Below are 6,132 nucleotides of genomic sequence, written 5' to 3' on the forward strand. Positions count from 1 at the left end.
GTGCCAGACAGGCTGGTCTGTCAGAAACTGCTGATCTGCTGGGATTTTCACGCACAACCATCTCTAGGGTTTAGAGAATTTGGTATAAACAACATGAAAGCATGGATCCATCCTGCCTTGTATCAACGGTTCAGGCTGGTGGTGGTGGTGTAATGGTGTGGGGGTCATTTTCTTGGCACACTTTGGGCCCCTTAGTACCAACTGAGCATGGTTTAAACACCACAGCCTACCTGAGTATTGTTGCTGACCGTGTCCATCCCTTTATGACCACAGTGTACCCATCTTCTGATGGCTATCACTATCTCAAACTGGTTTCTTGAACATGACAATGAGTTCACTGTACTCCAATGGCCTCCACAGTCACCAGATCTCAATCCAATAGAGCACCTTTGGGATGTGGTGGAACGGGAGATTCACATCATGGATGTGCAGCCGACAAATCTGCAGCAACTGTGTGATGCTATCATGTCAATATGGACCAAAATCTCTGAGGAATGTTTCCAGCACCTTGTTGAATCTTTGCCACCAAGAATTAAGGCAGTTCTGAAGGCAAAAGGGGTCCAACCTGGTAGTAGCAAGATGTACCTAATAAAGTGGCCAGTGAGTGCATATGCACTGGCCACTTTTGTCACTTGATATGCCTCAAGTGACAAAATATGTTATTACTGTACATGGGCTCAGTATCATCTATGTTTTCATTAAAGATGCACCTGAGTAACACTCCAAATGTGAACAAGGAAACACAACATGTAACCAAATAATTCCCTGAGCATCAGATACACTAGATGAAATGGATTTGAGGGAGCCGCCATGGCACAAGACCTACATCAGTTTTATAGAACTGCATAAACAAAAAAGATCTGTGGTGTGAGGCTGAAGGAGTCTCTTTAGTCTGCCCCCCCTGCTCTTACAGATATAGAGAAGGTATGACCTGAACAGCGATCACTTTTAAAAGGTACAATGTGTAAGATACGGCCACAATTTTAGTTTAAAACAAGATGACAGGTCTGCACATTGTGACTCCCTTTAGTGCAATTTATTAGCAATACACTGCACGTAACAGAGCGACAGTGTACTTGTGGATGTCCTAATAAATTGCACGTAGGGGAGCTACAGTGGGCTGACCTTTCTTCGTGTTTTGTTGCTATCTTTTTTTTTTCTTTTTGGTCCAGCACCTGGCTTAAACCTTTTTCTTTTTTTTCTTTTCTTTTTGACATGCACGACTACCCATTTAGCAAGCACTTCTTCGACTTAGTTTCAACCACAGAAGTTAGAGTGAGAAAGAAAAAATATAACGTTACATGTCATTTGTTAAGCTATAGGTAGTAAAATGAAAAGATTTCTTCCAGAAAGGTCGTTTATACCTGGTGCTCTAACCCTCCCTCACATACAGTACAGTATGTGTCAGTGCCGGTAAAACCTCCTGAAGGTCCACAGCCTCTGGAGTACCTTTTATTTTTCATGTGCTCTCACAAATGTTTTATGAGGAATAGCTGAGTGGGCTAGCTGGCTCCACTGTCCATTATTTTCAGAGTTTAGGTGTGGACTCCTTCAGCCATCAGTTGTCTCATTCACACAGTCACTCAGACGCAGGTGACGTCATGAATCTGGCTCTAAGTCAACAAGCACACAGGATGTGACAGGACAGGAGGAGGAAAAATAGCAAAGACCCTTCCCTGCCCTCGCTTCCCTTTTATAACCACACACACATTTCAACAGAGTCTGGAAACACAACTCCCTGAAGTGAATTATGCCATTAATGGCACACAAATTCCCTTAAGTCCACATGATCTCTGCTGACTGTTTTTAAATATAAGTTGGTGAATGTTCTTCATTCACAGTAAAGTCAACTTAATTACTGTGACAAGTAGGAAAATAATGTTTACCTGAGTATATAGGAACAGTTACATAAGTCTCATGACTGTGAAACAGACAATATAAAATTATTTCTCAGGTACACAGGAAGCTGGGCAAGGCAATGCATAAATCCAAATGAGGAAACATGATGTGGAGGAGGTGGAAGGTGCAGTCCTGAGCTGAATGTGAGACACTGCTGTGTTTACTGTACAGTGTAAGTAAAGCATCAGATGTCCACGTTACACTGATGTAAATCAATGGAAGGAATGTGTCACGGTGCCGTCAGCTGCCTCCTCACTAAGCAGATTAGACCAATACGATTAATGGCCAGTAAGTCCACCTGCAACTCCACCATGACACCACTAGGTAGCACCAATCCTATGATGGAGGATTCAGTGGGGTGGTTTCTTTCATCTTTGCATCAGGTCACTTAATGCTGATTGCTGCGTAGATTTCACTGTATTCATAGTGACACGAGGAGAATAAGGATTAAACCAGTCAGCTTAACAATGTAACACAATTAAAACTATCAGCTTTGACTCATATTGATTCTAGTTATATTTCTAATATTGAATGAGTTATTAAAGAGGACTGCGAAGCACAAACTCTTTCAAAACATGTCTGGAATCTTAAAAGTCTGCTGTTAAACTCACTCAAGGCCCAGTCACACAGGAGAAGCTTCTTCACACCGTCTTATACTGATTTCAATTAGCATTGGTCACAAGTTCCTCCTGACTGCCTTAGTTTCTGTCCTGCTAGTTCCCTGTGTCCCTATGATCATCACCTATGCTCATCATGGGGAGCTCAACACATAAGTCAAAAGTTAAAGTGAGTTCAACAAGAATTATGTTGATAATACAGACTGGGGAACTATCTATAGATAATATTAATTACCGTAAAACAAGAAATGGTGATATATTATCAAATGATGATCAACAAGCTGAAATAAAGGGAGTCCACCTTCTGTAATACAGATCAGAAATTGTATTCTCGCTCTTATTCAAAGAGCTAAAGACCAAACTGTGCACAAACGTACGACGCCAGAAATGTTTTGGTCAATATCAATACCAGTGAAATTTCATGGGCAAGAAAACATACTAATAAATAGGCTACAGTATATTAACATATCTCTCCTCCATTGTTGTTTTTGTTAAGTGCTTGTGCATATAAGATCTTACAGTTGGTCTTTGTGGTAGGCTATTTGTCCTCCACTGTGATTGGACAGCTGAGTAAAAAGTGACAGTGACAAGTGTAGCGTTAGGGTTGCAATGGTATGAGATTTTCATGGTACGATAACCGTTTCAGAGAATATTTTTACATTACAGAAGTCATGTTGACCACATATTGTAATTGTACCACAATTACAGTACAGAAGTACTGTCACGTTTTCAGAATTTTTGGCATAATTTAGGTACCAAAGTACCGGTTCTCATAAAATCCCTAGTGGCTGAGATGTTCAGGATCAAAACACACCTGCAGACAGACAACCAGACACCTGGATACTGTTGTGAACATGTCTATAAAGACATGAAAAAAACTGGCAGCTCATGCTCCATGTAAAAGCCATATCCCTAAGATGATCTGTTCATATGAAGCTAGAAATAGCTGCATTATTTTGTCCTGTAAGTTATTAAATATGCTCATAATCAACTAGTTTGTCTCTTATGGACACTGAAATGTAGGTAAATAAAACTTTCCAGTTGTGCCAGACTAGCTCGGTCCCTCACACTCACAAAGGAGCAGCTACTGTATGTCGCTCCAGCTGCTCCTATCTGGCCTCCATCTCCCTCCCTCTTTATTTCCATCTCTTTCTCCTGTGTACACACAAACACACACAGTAGTATGACTCAATGGCTGTCCAACTGGAATATGAAAGGATGCTAAGCCCAAGTTAAATGTCTGATCGTGCAGACTGTACTATCATGAACAGACATCAAATTAGTGGCTCACTGGCTAATGAGATTATGAAGAACAAAGCACTGTGTGAGGTCTGCATTATGTCCGGGTACTGCAACACACACACACATTAAGCTTGATTCTGTAATATGATGCTCACTGTACACAGACACAGGCACGCAGAGGCATGCACTCCCATCGGCTGGATTCACACTGACGTACAGTGTTGGGAATTAAGATAGCTTAGTGGATACGGGTGGACACACTGCCAGCACATTTCTAAAATAAGTCGCAACCTTTTGGTGGCAAAGCATCAATCTGCGGTTTGGTGGCGGGTGCCAAAAACCGGCAGAGCAGAGTGAAGGAGTAGTAGAACAAACATCATTAATCCCTTCTACAACTGTGCAAGAAAAATATCTCCACACACACACACATACATACATGGTGCTTCTGACAGAGGCCTGCACGCACAGACACACGAAGATGCGTCATTCCTGATCTCACAGATTGTAACGCTCTGTCAGATTCTGGCTTTTTACGCTCTCCTTAAATCCCTTCACTGTCTGCAGCACCTGATCATTCAAAGAGTCAGGAGAGGAGAGGCGTCATGTGGTGGTGGGCGTCAACGTTGAGAAGAACAGACTGTGGGAATGAAGAAAGTTTGGGACACAAACAGACTGCTTCCAGATGAACACAGAACATATGTGTCCCCTTTTGGTAGCTTGGCCTAATATGCATAATGCCAGACTACCAAAACAACCCCCACTAATACTTCCTAATGTCGCCTCCACCCTGAAAATACACCCATCCTAAGCGATCTCTCCTTTGATCCCCTAAAGCTGGTTAAGAGGGGAAAGGAGGGTGTTAGAGAAAAATGTCGGTCAGTGATGACTGACCTCCGACGGACAGTCAACAGCGTGTGAAACAAACATGTAGCACAGTATGTGCTATAATGAGATAAATGGAGAAGATTTATTATTCCAAATTACAAAAACACAGCAGATGCTCAACAATGTAGTGCTTCATGAAGCTCACTAATCCCCTCCTGCTCTGAAGCATAAAACTACATCTGTGTTAAGCATAAAAGGATTGCTGTGATAAACAATGTACATAAGGGAGTCGCTGGATTCTGACCTCTCTCAGTTCTCTTTCCTTGTGTTTGAACCGCTCTCCTCTCTCTTAGCGCCTTGTTTCATCTGTTTTGACGTATCTTTCTGATGGAGATGGCTGCATGCAGTGTGTTAAAACTAGAAAACCGCTGTATACTCAGCACAAAGCTGCAGCTGTAGAAAGAGAGTGATCTGATTCAGCCCACAGAAACCAGGACAGCTGCAGGGTCCACCGGCTTAACTGTGCTGAACTAGCACACAGACCCTAAACACCCGCACACAGTCGACATTCATGATATTTAAACTGTTGCACAGATCGACACATTCATCCACCCATCCATTTTTTAATACATGCTTATCCTGTGCAGGGTTGTGGAGGGCTGGAGTCAATCCCAGTGCAGAATGGGTGTTGTTTGCAAAAACTTGTAAGATATAAAGAGGCAAAGTCGCTCCAGTCTCCAGAAGAAAATATTTGCATTGTACATTTCTGCAAACCACAGATATGTCACATCTGTACATTTGATACGTATCTTATCAGCGTTCTGTAATATATGAGCTGACTTTGTGATCTAGAGGTAGAGGGGGTGGTGAATGGCGTGACACCAAGGTGAGATGGCTGCCAATCTGCAGACCACTGCTCGAGACCAACAGCCAACAAAACCGGTTGTTTTTTAGTGAGTCATTGCGGCTTTTCCAGATGAGATTGTGCCACCAAAACCGGGTATTTTAAGCCAAAACACAACCTCCTCCTCACCATAACCAAGTGGTTTTTGTGCTTTTACCTGACCATGTTGACCACAGTGTTGTTGAAACATAAAGTTTCAACTATCAGTTACATATTAATGTCCAAATGTTACGTACTGTATATGCGGTTTGCAGAAAGGTACAATGTCAATACCTTGTCTGGTAATTGGGTTGCTCCCAGTGGACCTTGAATTGAGCCATGACTCACATGAATGATGCTTGTCAATTTAAAAGATAATTTTGCAAGTCAAGAAAGTTGTGGTTTGTCATAGAACGACAACACCCAAAAGTCACCTGAGTAACGTGAGTAGCTCTCTCTCTGAAGCTGTGACGCCTTTATGTTTCCTCCCGATATGTACTCACATGAGCAACGGGTCTTGCTCGTTCTTTTCTGGAACACGGCTAAGTTACCTAGCTAGCAAGCTAGCTGGTGTTGGTGACGCATAGTGTGCGAGACGTGGCAGCGGTTTCACACAAAACTAAGGGTGCTTTCACACCTGCCGTGTTTGGTTCGGTTTAAGTGTGG

This window comes from Epinephelus moara, chromosome 21, assembly GCF_006386435.1.
Source record: "Epinephelus moara isolate mb chromosome 21, YSFRI_EMoa_1.0, whole genome shotgun sequence".
In the NCBI taxonomy this organism is placed as follows: Eukaryota; Metazoa; Chordata; class Actinopteri; order Perciformes; family Serranidae; genus Epinephelus; species Epinephelus moara.